The 15,522-nt window shown below is 35.5% G+C and overlaps 1 protein-coding gene across 1 annotated transcript in view; it reads right to left on the reverse strand.

Annotated features, from left to right (window-relative positions):
- Positions 1-15,522, reverse strand: part of FBXO4 (F-box protein 4) — a 91,198-nt gene that overhangs the window by 18,664 nt on the left and 57,012 nt on the right. The window lies entirely within an intron of this gene.

The raw sequence follows: 15,522 nt of genomic DNA on the forward strand, positions 1-15,522 counted from the left end.
AAAATATTTAGAAGACTCAAGTCCCCTCCCCAGCACACATACACAAATTCCCAAACTAGGTAAAGATTCCAAAGGATGGAGGATAGAGAAAAAAGAAATGACTCGAGTACTGGAATTGGAGTTTAGACACTAAACAATTTGCCTGGGCAATTCTCTGGGACATAGAGAGCCAGGGAGCAACTGGGAGCAGAATCAGTGACTGTATCATGTTTTTGGTGCTCAGAGACATTTTAGTCTGCATGTACTGAGAACTAAGTGCACAACATCTGCTCTGAAGCACTGCCTTAGTTGCCCTTCTCACTAATGATAGACAGCAGGGGATTCCAGCAGGAATGATTCCTATGTGCTTTCAAAACTTGCTCAACCCCCATCCTATCTGCCCTATATAATCTCCCTTTCAATAGCTTAGGACCCTTGTATCTCCCTGAAAGAAAGGGTAGAGCTCTGAGTAACCAATAGTGATACAGGAAGGGGAAGGAAAGAAAACCTGACCTAGGACATGATAGGTGGAATAAGCTCAAGATCTCCCATCCACCTGGAAGAATGTTGGAACAGAGATCAGTTTAGTTTTGTAGGCATTATAACATAATTAGAAAGCTTAAAATGTTAAAAGCAAAAAGTCTGAGTACCGCACATTAGAAATTTGAGTAGATATTCTGTGGAGAATTTTTTAGAAAAAATGTAACAATACTAATGTTTAAACAATGAAATCCATACTAGGGCTCTTTTGGACAGGAAGACGAAAAGAGACCCATCTACAACAAAGCAATGTCATCAGGACCATACTCTTGATTCCTAAAAGACTCTTAGTTAGATACACCTATAGATATAAAGCACAAAGTCCCAGGACACAGCAAAGTAGGGGTCATAGTTAGGAGCATCAGGGGGTTGGAAGAAATCAAGAGAAATTACTGGGGCCCAGAGGTCTGGAAAGGGATCCAGCCCTGACCACACTGCATTATCAAAACAAATCGCCTGAAAAGATTTTCAAACCATCTGCCCAAATATACTCTTGTAGCTCTAGTTACAGACTTGACTCCTCTGGGATCAAGAGGGAAAATAGAAAGAAACCAAACTGATATGTCTAGACCCTAAAATCTCCAAACAAGGGTCAGTAATGCATCTTTGATAGGCCTATGTCAATACTTTGCTCTTCATTAAAAGAGGTCAGCTGAATGCAAGATAATGGAACTCCCATGACCTATCAACTTTGTTGCATCATTAACTGAAATTACTCCTAAGCCAAATGTGACCAATTTCTTTCTTATTATTCACACAGTACCCAATAGATTCCAGCTTCTTGGAATTCTAAATCTCTTAGCAATAATTTAACAGTAATTCCACAATGTCTCATTGTTCTCTAGCGAGAATCATCTCCGTGTGATTCTTCCCAAGTCCATTATTCATACTTTTCCTTTCCTTCTGGCTCTTTCCTTTCCCCATGGCAACTCCAAATTATTAACTTTTTCATGGTACCAAATACAGGTAAATGGCTAGAAATGGAAAACTGTCTTGTGTGGATCTTGCTTCCTGTGTAAATACTTACCATAGAGTAGACTTCTATTACAACCCAATTCTAGAAATAGTTGATTCCATTCAACCAGGGACTTGTTATTTAAGTGTAAAAAGATAAAATACTATATAGTTTTGAAATAATGTTTAAGTATTAATGCCTAGTGAGTTAGATCACCTAAGAATCATTTCACTAGCTCCAGGTGAAAATGAATGTTGCATTAAAATTATTTGCATTGCCCACCTATGAAAGCTTGATAGATAAAGCAAGTGACTAGGGACTCACTTGACCTATGAATGTTTGCAATATAAAAATTTTCTCTCAGGTATAACACTTATCCATGGATTATATTCAGTTAGTAAATAGCTATTGAATACCGCATCTAAGAAATAAAAAAAAATAATACAGATTTCTGCCCCTGAGGAGTTTGCAAATTTATAATCTTGGGGTTAGATAATACTTTTAAGTAATCTTAATACAAACCAGTTGAAGCTCTTTATAGGTCACAAGATGTTAGAATCTAAAGTCAATTCCTAGGTAGTTAAAAAAAATGTAGTCAAAAATACCGTGAAAATCTCTTAAATTATCCATAATGTACAATATATATATGTACATATATATCTTAACTTATAGTGTTTTTAAATACATAATGTACACTTTTTTTTTTTAAGATTTTTTTTTATTTATTTGAGACAGAGAGAATGAGAGAGAGAGCACATGAGAGGGGGGAGGGTCAGAGGCAGAAGCAGGCTCCCTGCCGAGCCGGGAGCCCGATGCGGGACTCGATCCCAGGACTCCAGGATCATGACCTGAGCCGAAGGCAGTCGCTTAACCAACTGAGCCACCCAGGCGCCCCATAATGTACACTTTAATATGAAATATAATAAAGAAGAAACATGGAAAAGTTGTTTAGATTGTAGCATGTTACACATGTTATTTCATATAAAGTAACTGCTATTTGGTTTAAGTGTTTATACCCTAATATAATTTCTTGCTTATACATAGGCATTTATTTATATTATAGCAACATTTTAGAAAATTGCTTGGGGGGCTTTGGCATGATATAAAACACATTACAATTTTTCTTCTTTAATATAATGGGAAATAAATTCCTGATTAGCAATTTCATTCAGAGCTTCTGAGTTTTAGAAATTGTTTCCAGACATTTAATACAAATGCCAGTATTTCTCAATGGAAAAATGATAGAAGGGTAGCAATTGAAATCTGATTTCATAAACTTGATTTCATGAAAACTCAGAGCGGTGCTTCAGGCTAAGGTATGCAAAAATACAAAAGTGCCAAACATCTGGAACATAGTTACATGTAGCACTTGATATGCATAGAGAAGCAGGCCTTCACCAGGAAAATTTTAGATCACAGAGTGTTTTGGGTTCCAGGCTATGAGGTTGAGAATTTACTGATAGGTAACAGAAGGTCTCATTTATATTTTTTATATATTGATTTTTTTTTTTTAATGAGGAATCCAAAAACACCTTTGGGTGATAGAAGAGGAGGGTTAACACTAGAAACAATTTGGCCAATCTGGTTTCTTTGGAACAAAATGGGTTAAAGTCAGTTTAAATCCACAAGTGCCCCCTACTGATGAGGAAAAGATGACAGCACAGAGGGAATATTTGATCAATTCCTCTGCAGCTGGAATAACCAGGGATGAAATACTTTTCCTTAGAATGAAATAATAAAAATATCCTCAAGCAAAGTTCTCCAACAGTTGAGAGCATTATTCTCTGAAAAACAGTCAATATTCAATAAAAGTTCAGATGGAGTGCTGAGACCAAGAGGACAGATTTCTTCTCTAGTTGTTAGAGAAAATCAGTTCAGTGATTCAGTAACTTGTGGAGAAAGGAAAAGTATAAATCTTCATTTTAAACACCTTCAAAAATCTGAAAATAGTTTGGAAATGCATTTATAGCTTTCAAGAAAAGTCAAGTTGAAAGCATTATATGAGACTGCAGCTCAAAATATCTCTTAGGTGCTGTCTAGCACCATCATAAAGTATACTTAGGCGACAAATAAAGTTTATAATTTAAATCTTGAACAGGAGAAATAAGGCAAGACTCTGTTCTACTTCCTTGGAAAGAGCATCATTATTATACTACATCAGAAGATGGGCCCTCTATAGCATCCCTCATGTTCTCCTGCTGTGTCTCTTCTTACAGTGCCTTCCTCTTTCTTTATCCTTAATCACTTTTCTCTAGAAGTGATAAGAGACATAAGTGGTCCAACATTTAGGGCAGAAGAAGTGAGACAGAAGCATTTCCTTCTCCCCCCTTGCACCAAATTCTCATCAATTGCTTTTGGCAATTTGGTAGCCAGTTTTGAAAATACCCAGCTCTATGCTCACTTAGATAAATTAATGCCTCTGTGCCTCAGTGTCCATATCTATAAGATGAAGAGGATGGAATACATGGTCGTTAACATCCCTTCCAACTGTAAATTCAAGAGCCCTACTTAGAATTGTGGAACTCAAGAGCCAACTCCTAGAAACCTTTCTTTTTTCTTCAACAGAAGAAAAATACTGAACTGGAATGAAGATTTTTGACTACTTATGGTTATTTCTATTCCATTTTAATTTCTTCTTATTTGAGTCTGAAAAACCAGCCTACAATTTCAGAGACAGATGGAGATTTAAATTTACATGAGTGATCCATTTTCTAAAATCAAATAATTTTTTTCTGGTCCTAATAATATTTAAACATATATGTGTGACTTTTATGGTCTTATATATTCAAGAATTTTTGCTATTTTTGTTGATTATTTGATTCAGTTTTACACATATTATTTTCAAATTTTCAGCTTTTTATAAAAATTTTAGCTCTCTTAAAAAGAAGGAATTCTCTTTACTTCTCAAAGATCCTTGTCATTGTATTTCTACTCTATTCACTTCTAAAAAATTACCCATTTGTTCTCACACATATTTTTTGTTTGTTTTTTCTTTTGTCTCTTACTTAAAAACAATAAGTTTACTGATTGTGAAATTTAAATTTGCCAAAGATATTAAAATAAAATTCTTTAATTAAAACAAAAAGGCTTCAGCAAGCATGACTGCTGCAAATCTATAAGAATGTTTTATATGATCTGGGTATAGACTGGTAGGGGCATTAGAGTAAAGAAATAGGTGATAAAACAGCCTTCAACTGACCATTTCATAAGCAGGTATTTGTAGAAATATAGAAAGCCAAATCACAAGCAATTGTGGTAAAAGCTAGATTGATGGCAAAATGCTCAGCTATTGTTTTTGCCACCTCAGCCCATGTAGTTTGAAGCCCATGTAGTTTGCCAAATCTGGCCAATTAAAGCACCGCCTCATTCAGGCCACAGAGGTTGGTACCAGAATGGGCCTGTGACCCAAAACAAAATGAAATATTAAGTCTATCCTTGTCTCAACTCCAAAATATTTCTAATCCTATTATTATTTAAGTTCCTTGAAGTTGTGGCTATTTTTTTTCTCCTTTGAAAGAACAACTATATTACCTGTTCAATTTATCTCATAAAATTCTTCTAAGATGAAATGAGTTAAATACAACTTATGAAATGTTTCTAAGCAGGATATTATAAAAGCATAGGCAATTATGACATGCATAATTGAAACCCTAAAATACATATCTTACATGTATCATGCTATATAAAAATAAGATGTAAATGTGCTTTGGAAAGCAAAATGCAATATATAAACACAAGGTGATGGTGATAACAACATAGCAGGTTTGCTATTAAGCATCAGGGCATGAGTTCACTGAAACTGGGAATAAACTCATATTATCTGAGCCCATTCAACCATTTATTTTTCAAGGATTTATTGAACACACTATGTGCCAGGTGCATTCATTGGGGTCACACAAAGGCTATACTGGATATATATATATATCCAATATATATTACACATACACACACACACATATGTATCAAGAAAAAATGTTATTTAACATACACAATTCTCCCATCACACATACACAAAAGTAAACAATATCTAAAGGACTACAGCTGTTTCTGCCTTCCAAGGAAATTAATCATATCAGGGGAAAAAACCCTTGAATAAATATCTGAGTTGGGCAATTATTAAGGAAAATGTTTTCATTTGAAGTGTTTATTTTTTTTTATTAATTTCAATTAGCCAACATATAGTACATCATTAGTTCTTTTTTTCTATTTTTTTATTTTATTTTATTATGTTATGTTAATCACCATACATTACATTATTAGTTTCTGATGTAGTGTTCCATGATTCAATGTTTGTGTATAACACCCAGTGCTCCATGCAGAACGTGCCCTCTTAAATATCCATCACCAGGCTAACCCATCCCCCCACCCCCTCCCCTCTAGAACCCTCAGTTTGTTTCTCAGAGTCCATAGTCTCTCGTGGTTCGTCTCCCCCACCGATTCCCCCCCTTCATTTCTCCCTTCCTACTATCTTCTTCTTTTTTTTTTTTTTAATATATAACGTATTATTTGTTTCAGAGGTACAGGTCTGTGATTCAACAGTCTTACACAATTCACAGTGCTCACCATAGCACATACCCTCCCCAATGTCTATCACCCAGCCACCCCACACCAGTCAGAATGGCTAAAATTAACAAGTCAGGAAATGACAGATGTTGGCGGGGATGCGGAGAGAGGGGAACCCTCCTACACTGTTGGTGGGAATGCAGGCTGGTGCAGCCACTCTGGAAAACAGTATGGAGGTTCCTCAAAAAGTTGAAAATAGAGCTACCATACGACCTAGCAATTACACTACTGGGTATTTACCCCAAAGATACAAATGTAGGGATCAAAAGGACTACGTGCACCCCGATGTTTATAGCAGCAATGTCCACAATAGCCAAACTATGGAAAGAGCCAAGATGTCCATCAATAGAAGAATGGATAAAGAAGATGTAAGTAAATTCAAAAACTCTCCCATGGCTCAAGAGTAGTCAAAATAACAAATTTTTATCTAAATACCTACATTATTTCTTTTTCTATCATTATATTATTTCTTTTTCTATCACTGCTAGCCATCAAAATGTCACACTCAAACAAATATATCCATCCCTTTTGCCACTTATTGTCATCTAAAAAGTCTAGAGTTTGTGAGATTATGATTGTTACCATGGTAATGAACTGCAATATCAAACTCTATTCATAAATCATCCGTAAGTAAAGCAAACAAAAAAATGAGACTTGATAAACACTGAGAGTTTCTTTTACTTAAAATAGAATCAATATTTAATAATAATAATAATGTGTGCAAAAATTAAACTCAAGATTTACTGCATGCCTACTATATACCAGGCTTTGTACCACTTTCTGGTGATACAGAAACAAATGATATCAGTTTAGAGTCATTGGCACAGATTACTTTTTCAGCAGTTTGTTCTTTATCTAAGGCCACGGTTGGGTTTGCCACTATCTTGTTTTGATGTGTGAGCTAATAAACTAAAAATATAGGATACAACCAAACAGTCATTCATCCTTAAAAATAATGCTATTAAATAATACTTAAGGGCTACCTGGGTGGCTCATTCAGTTAAGCATCTGCCTTCGGCTCAGGTCATGATCCCAGAGTCCTGGGATCAAGCCCCCACTTGGGCTGCGCACTCAGTGGAGAGACTGCTTGAGATTTTCTCTCTCTCTCTCCTTCTGCCCCTCCCCGTGCTTGTATTCTCTCTCTCTCAAATAAATAAACAAAATCTTAAAAATAATAATAATACCTAAATCCATTAAAAATTTTTCATAATGTATTTTTACATTTAAAAAACAGGTTATAAAATAGTGCTGATAGTGTGATTATGATTTTCTTCTTTCAATTTTATTGTGTTCACAAGACATGATTCAGAGTTGAATGCATTTGCTTTTTGAAAATCAACATACTAAACATTTAGTAGCTGGTAGAATGATATAAATGGAAGTCTTCAAATCTGGCAATAGAAAGAATAGGAAACCCTACTTGCTGAAAAGACCGTACCTTGAGAAATTTTCCATTCTAGAAACCACTTATTTGATGAAGGCTCTTCAAGAGTCCCAGTCAAGGGGCACCTGGGTGGCTCAGTTGTTAAGCGTCTGCCTTTGACTCAGGTCATGATCCCAGGATCCTGGGATTGAGCCCCACATGGGGCTCCCTGCTCAGTGGGAAGCCTGCTTCTTCCTCTCCCACTCCCTCTGCTTGTGTTCCCTCTCTCGCTGTGTCTCTCTCTGTCAAATAAAATCTTTTAAAATAAATAAAAATAAATAAAAAAAGAGTCCCAGTCAATTAAAAACAAAGAAAAAAGAAAAAACAACCCTAAAATACTTTCAGTTCAAATCTGAAAACATTTCCCCAATAAATCAACCTGCCACTGTAATGAATTTCTTCATGTAAACTTTTTGATTGGCTATCTTACCAAGAAGAGAGTTTTCCCAGAGACCAAGCCTGGCTCCAAATAGCCCTACCAATGCTTCCCTTTCATAGTAATAGGGCTGAAAAATGTTTGCTTCAGGATCACAGGATTAAGTAGGAGACACTCTGTTGCCTCTTCTGCTCTCTTCAAGTTTCCTTTTAACAATGGAAAGTAAAAGTAAAAGATAAACTGGGTTCATCATTAGTCTTAATAGCAAAAGCAGAACCTTGACTTCAGCCCTTAAGTTTGAAGACCCACTAAAAGTTTATAAACCATCATTACTGATGAACGCCACATAAACAAAGACTATTTATACTTTCATTTCACAGATAGGGATAGGATTGACTGCTAAACCTAATATTAGTTTAAATAAACCAACTGTGTACTATGTTCCAACAGTACATAAAGAACTAGAGAAAATCTAAACAAAACAGTGTTTTATTTAAGAGAAGGGATATTTCTTCCTAAGAGAATATGGAAAATGAAGGTATATAGACTATTTTTTTAAATTGAGGAAGACCAACAATGCATGTTCTTAAAAACTTTATAAATTTGGAAATAAAGTCACCTCCTAAGAGTATGAAGTCAGGGCTGGTGTTGAAGTTAAGGAATTCAGGAGAGAGCAAAAAGACTTAGAATAACTAGAAATATACCAGAATCCAAAGGGGATGAATACGGGAACTGTCAAGTAACAATGAAAACCCATTTGAGTTTGAATAGCAGGAATCACGAGAGGACCAATCAGCATGGTTTAGTGATTTCTCAACCAATATTCAGGAACCCAGAAGGGCAAGTAAAAAAATGTATTTTGGGAAGTTAATCAGACCCAAGCTTTTGCAAGGAGAGCCCAGAAGACTGTCAAGCAGGGAAAAGACTAGGAAGTCTGTGCAGGATATCATTAACCTAATCCTAGGCTAAGAGTAGACTCAAGCTTTAACAGAAGAGAATCAGGTAATTAGGAGAACTTAAAGGGATAGTAACTAAACTGCCACTTCTGTAGGAATAAGGGAGTTGGTGGACAGTAAGTAGGTTGTGGTCAGAGTTACAAAGTCTATAGTTTATACTGGAGAAGAGTTATAGTGAAACTCAGGGAAACTTACGTAGAGCTAAAAGTCCGTGGTTTAGTAGAGGCTGAGGAACTTTAAGGGTCAGATATCAGAAGGGACATTAACATGTATGCTGACTCACCCAGGATGGTGATGAAACAGAGAGCTACATTCTAAGCAAACTATATAATTATCTAGAATTTGGATTTTGTGCTGCAGATGTGGTGAGATAGAGTTCATGATGATAAAGATGAGAAAAGGCAATATAAATGTAGACTCCAAAAGGGAAGGGTATTCAGTGGGGATATAAAATATGTTCCTTGGTAGTGAGGAGCAGAGATAGGCTGATCCCTACTCCTATCACATAAGGTTAAAGAAATTTCCTGGTGTAATAACAAAATCAATTAGTCCAAAAGCTAAGAAAATGAAGAATAACCATTCATTCATTTTCTTTATTTTCCCCCTGTGCTGCTCTTTCCATAGTCCAATGAAAATATTATTAAAATGATGTTATCTCTCAACTCAGAATAATCATTAAAAAAAGAAAACTATCTACAATACCTTTTCAAAATAAGGATAACTAAAACTGTAATCGTAAGAGTATTAAGGAACTGGTACTATTCCTGGAGAATTAGTCAGATATTGAGGGGGTTCCCTGATTTGCTCCTACTTTTCAGCTCAAACACAATTTTCTCAGAAAAACTTCACCACCAAGACTTCTTCATAGTAGTTGTCATTGTTATTTTTTCACATTTGTTTGACTTTGATGAATACCATCCCCTGTACTACCTTGTAAGTTTCATAAGGCAGTGATTTTTAAATTATTTATTCTATATATACCAACCATCTGTCTGATTGCCCACCACACTGAAATATTTTTTGAGTGATTTAATGAATGATATGTCTAAATCATGACCTTAAACCAAGCAGTTTAGGTTTTATTCCAAGGTTGGTTTTTGTTTTTTTAAGATTTTTATTTATTTATTTATTTGACAGAGAGAGAGACACAACAAGAGAGGGAACACAAGCAGGGGGAGCGGGAGAGGGAGAAGCAGGCTTCCCGCCGAGCAGGGAGCCCGATGCGGGGCTTGATCCCAGGACCCTGAGATCATGACCTGAGCCGAAGGCAGACGTTCAACGACTGAGCCACCCAGGTGCCCCCTCCAAGGTTTTAACTATTAGATTTGGTATATAGGATATACACAACCTAAAAAATGTAATTATAGAAAAAGTGGTAAGATCAAGGGAGGATCATTGAAATCTGCCACTTAACTGTGTAATATTTAAAACTACTTAGTAATATCTTAAAATTATTGGTGCATTTCTATGATGATGGTATTTTTGCACCAAGTAAAGGAAGGAATCAAGATGCTAACCCACATTTAAATCCTACTTTAGACATAACTACTGTAACCTACTAGGTCGTTCTGGAGCCAGTATGCACATGTCAGGCAGTCACATTTTGTACCTGCCATGTTCCCTCTCCCCTGGTTTTGGAGAAATTGATGCTAAAGCCTAGATTGGCAAGACCAAGGAGTCACATAGCTAATACATATGCTTCCTGGGTATGAGCATTTTAATAGTAATTTTAGATCTGAATCAAAGGTGGAATGTCTAAGCTAGGATGAATGATAAGCAGGTGCTGACACAGGAAGCAATGGGGAAATATTTTGAAGAGATGCTTCTTGGATTAGTAAATCATTACTAAGTAGGCATCTCTAACTACAGCAATCCAACAAATACAATAAAGAAATAACACAAGGCACATAGAGCACCTGTTTTTGTTTTAATTGGGTGTGCACTCTGATCTTCAAATTGTTTAATTGGATCAGGTTGCAATAAGACCCCAAGCAAATATATTTTAATATATGCAAAGAGAGTTTTAAAGAAAATTATCAAAATTACAGTAATCACTTAGCAACCTAATATCTTTCCATTAGTCTCTACAGCAACTTGCTAAGGTCTTAAGGGAATTTAGATGGCTAAGTTCTGAGCTAAGTTATGAATTAATAGTTATTTTGACTTTAAAATACCACTCCAAGTTTAATTATATTAATCATATCTAATGTGTTTATTTATACAGAAATCAGTCAGCCTCTTGAGCTATTTCTTGACTGCTGACATCTGAATCTACTTTGTCATCAGCATTTCTTATTAAGGATAGCCAATGATAATAACTAATTAAGTTACAAGGAGCCCTGCTAAGGCAAACTGAAAACTTCAGCATGAATGAGGTTCATTACATTCACTGGGATGATGCTTAATGTTAGTATCATAATAGCTTCAATTCTTTTTCTTAAATCATTTAACTTAATTCCACTATAGTAGTGGAATATACTGAAAGGTTTTAATCCTTTGAAATTTGTTCAACTTGCTTTATGATTTGTCATATGGTCAATTTTATTAAACATTCATGTGCATTAAAAGGAAGTTAAATTCTGTCATTGTTGGTTCAATGTTCTACATAGCTCAGTTAAGTCATTAATTTTGTTGTTCAGATCTTCTGTTTTGTTTTGTTTTGTTTTTTGTCTGTCAGATAAATAAATTTTAAAACTAGAGCCAACTGATTTTTTTTAAAGATTTTATTTATTTATTTGAGAGAGAGACAGCACAAGCAGGAGGGACAGTGGGGGATGGAGAGAATCCCAATTTTAGTATATGTGTTGCTGAAGTGAGCACGGGAGAGAAAATCCCAAGCAGACTCCATGTTGAGCACGGAGCTGGATGAAGGGCTCAATCCCAGGACCCTGAGATAATGACCTGAGCCGAAACCAAGAATCAATGTTTAACTGTGCCACCCAGGCGCCCTGAGCCAACTGATTTCTAAGAAAATCAGTAGTAGAGGTGAGATAAAGAGAGTATTCAAGGTTTTCTCCAAGATTTTTGGTCTGAGCAATGGGAAAGATAAGTGGTAATTACATGAGATGGAGAAGAAAGAAAGGAGAAAGGGTCACTCCACATGACCTATGTCCCTTCTGCACATCTGCTGTCATTGTCTCTTCCTCTAGCCTGCCCCCTGTTCCCCATACCCTGAAGGACTTGATGTGAATGAACATGCAGAAATAGTACTATACTATCTGTACTATAGGATAAGCTAACACAAAATAAATTCCCTAATTTCCCTTCTCCCCTTCTCATAGTGTTTTCCCACAATGTGGCCTATGAAAGAAGCTGGTCTTCTATCAGACCCAGGAGAAGTGAAAGGGAGCTACACGATGTTTCATGAAAACCCTCTGAGAGAAATGTGATTTATTTTATTATATGGAGAGGGCAAAATTGCACATAAGCAAATATTTCATTAATTTATTTGAACATGACATATCCTTAGCATATACCATAGCTTTGAATCCACAGATGCTGCAAAAACATAATGAAATGGCACTCAAGCTTGTATAAATGTCAGAGAGGTTTAAGGTCATTTCTCTACAATAATAGCCCTCACAAGCTCATCCACACCCCTGTATAGTTTTTCATTTCTACAGGATTTCAGTGCTTAAACTGAACTAAGAAATTTGAGGACCTCCAACATAAATTGAATACATGTAAGCATGCATAGACAGATATTTGATAAAATCCTTTGAAATAATTATTCAACTCTCCAGGTCAGGCCAAGTCAGGTCAACATTAATAATTCAAAGAATTTGTGATGTGTTATGAACTGAGAAATAAGGCTGAAAGCAGTTATGGCTGCTTTGTTTAAGCAGTGATGGAGCTGATATTTATAATTTCCATTTTATTTTTTTTAAAAAAAAGGCTTTCTAAACTAACATGATGTACTAATCTCTAATAAAAACAAGCCTAATTGCCTCCCATTTAGATGGCAATCATAAAGATCTGGTTTTTCTATAAAAACACTGCTTATTCTTAGATTACAGTATTTCATAAACAAACCCCTATGTGTTGTTTCTTTTTTCTAGTTAGAGAGAATGTAGCATTTAGCTGCATGAAACTGAACTAGGGATTAAACCTAAATGGATTTAAACTGGAGGACATTTTGTTCTCTATCAAAAGCAGGAAGACAGTAACATTCATATTAAGGCAAAAAACAATGAAAATAGGAAATAAATCAAAATTTACATAAATATTAGAATTTTATTATTTTTTCTACTCAAAGCTATATTATTTTCTTGTATGAGAAAACCAACAACAGAAGTATTTAAGAATTCACAGACCTCTGCCTTGTACTTAGAACATGTTTGCCTTTTTATGGTGTTATGCCTCTGGGAGCTAATAATAACATCATAATTTTGGTTCTGTGGACTATCTTGCCTAGAGTTAACACTTGAGTAAAAGACTAAAGTTCAAAAGGTTCACACAAATATCCCAAACACAATTCTGAGAAAGGGATCATTCCATTGCAGCACCTCACGAATTTAATACATGAATACAAATAGTAACATCACATTTTGTTCCCTGGACCTAAGCTCATCAAAGCTCAATTTTGTTTCAGAATGGAAGAAAATTAATAGGAGACTACATTTGTCCTTAAGTAACTCAAGTAGATTTCATGAAAATGACTCAGTCTTTCCTTGTTTTTATATCTTCCTTCCCGTCTCCTCCATTCCACACACGTCCCCCCAAATGCAAGCATTCTTATAGTCAATAGCCTTTTTTTTTTTGCTCTTAGTCAAAAATGTAGTAAACTTGCTTTGGGTGGGTTATGCCAAACAGTGGAGCCAAGAGGTAAGAGAAATAGATATAGGACAAGACATAGGACAAGAAAATCATCTCAAATTAAATGAGGGCTTTTCAACAACATGAATATGCTCTAAAATCCTCTCTAAACTATCTTAAAGATTAGGGACTGCTCTCATCCCACCTTATATAATGTTTTCTGAATTTCCAAAAATGTTCAGTGTCAAAAATTGTAACTACCATAACTGATTGCTGAGTTTGAAATGTATGTTATGAATCAATTGTGCAGAATTTACTCTTAAAGGAAAAAGAATCAGAAATTTTAAATAGAATATTTGAAATTTAGTTGTGTGGGATATAGGGAACAAAAAGAGTTTCACCTTTTGAACTAAGAATCAGGTGGCAACATATTTCTTTTTTTAAAAAAAGATTTATTTATTTTTAGAGAGAGAGAGAAAGGAGCAGTAGAGGGAGAGGGAGAGAATCTCAAGCAGACTCTCCACTGTGCTTGGAGCTGATGTGGGGCTTGATCTCAGACCCTGAGATCATGACCTGAGCCAAAATAGACCCTTAACAGACTGAGCCACCCAGGCACCCCTACTTTTCTTATTTATAGTTTAACAGTTGGACTTTTCCTGTAAACTAGGGGGCAGCTGATGGCCTATTTCATCTAACTCTTATTATACCAAGTTAGCAAAAGGCTCTGTTTTCCCATTTGGACAAATAAGTTAATACTAACAAAAACAGTAATAGCTAAGTTTTATTGAAAGCTTACTATTTGATCTCTTTACTTGAATCAATTAAGTTCTCTCCATGAGCTTATGAAGAATACACAAGTATTATCCACTTAGCCAAAGAAGCTAAGTCTCAAAGGAGTCAGGTAACTCTCCCAGGTTAGTAAGCAGAAAAGAATTATAACCCCGGTTGACTTCTTCAAAAGCACTCTTAACCTCTCATCTGCATAGTCCATAACATTAATACTATATCCTTGCACTATTCATCAAACCTGAAATTTTTCTCTTGTCACTCTTTAAATTTTATTTTAAATATGTATCATTGCTTAGTAATTGTAAAAATTCTAGTAAATAAATTTAAGAATAGTTTCTGATGTTGCTGCTTTTCTATTACTAGGTTTGCTTGCATTTCTCTCCCTATACTATTTCTTTCAATGTTGCATCAATCATCATTATTGGTAACATCCATAAAGATTTACTCCTACTGTCTGAAAACATTCATTTAGCAAATATAATGTTCTAGGCCCTGTTGGATGAGTCAATAAATAAATAAATAATTGGAGTTCTATTAGATTGTGAAGGGAATTACCTATCTTGCTAAACTGTCTCCTTGAAGGTGATGGGAGACATTTAGATTATGTAGTAAGGTAGTGTCATATTCTGATTTGATGATTAAAAAAAAATCACAACAGTGTAAGTTTGAAAAAGAGTGAAACTGGATGCAGGGAAATCAGTTAAGGGCATTTTGCTGCCTAATCTAGGCAAAAAATAATGGTAACAGGAATTGAAAAGTAGGGTAGATAGAAAATCTATTGAAGAGATAATCAGACTGAAGCCACATATCGATAGTACAGAGGAAAGACGCAAAATACATCTCAAGAACAGAAATCCTTCCATACAGCCTAGGATCACAACACAGGCAGGAACATATCACCACTTGAGGTTTTCATGCTTGGGAAGAAAGCTGGCTTTTAGGAAAGAGAAAGTGAGTGTAATCACCCAGAGCTAATTTTTCCTACCATGAACTGAGATTTAGCAGATCTGAAGATAAAAGTGAAAGTAAGTGCCACTTGTCATCGTCCTACTTGCACTTCGACCTAGGAATATGGTTTCACTTATTTTCATATCCCTCTGGTCAAAAGAGGAATGGAAACCTCTGCTCTATAGCAGAGTAAAAACAGAGGAAGAAAAACATGGGGCTAATTTTTTCTCCCTTACAG

Source organism: Mirounga angustirostris, unplaced genomic scaffold (genome assembly GCF_029215605.1).
Source record: "Mirounga angustirostris isolate CCGP_5_RB_7025 unplaced genomic scaffold, mMirAng1.0.hap1 SCAF_7, whole genome shotgun sequence".
NCBI classification, from domain to species: domain Eukaryota; kingdom Metazoa; phylum Chordata; class Mammalia; order Carnivora; family Phocidae; genus Mirounga; species Mirounga angustirostris.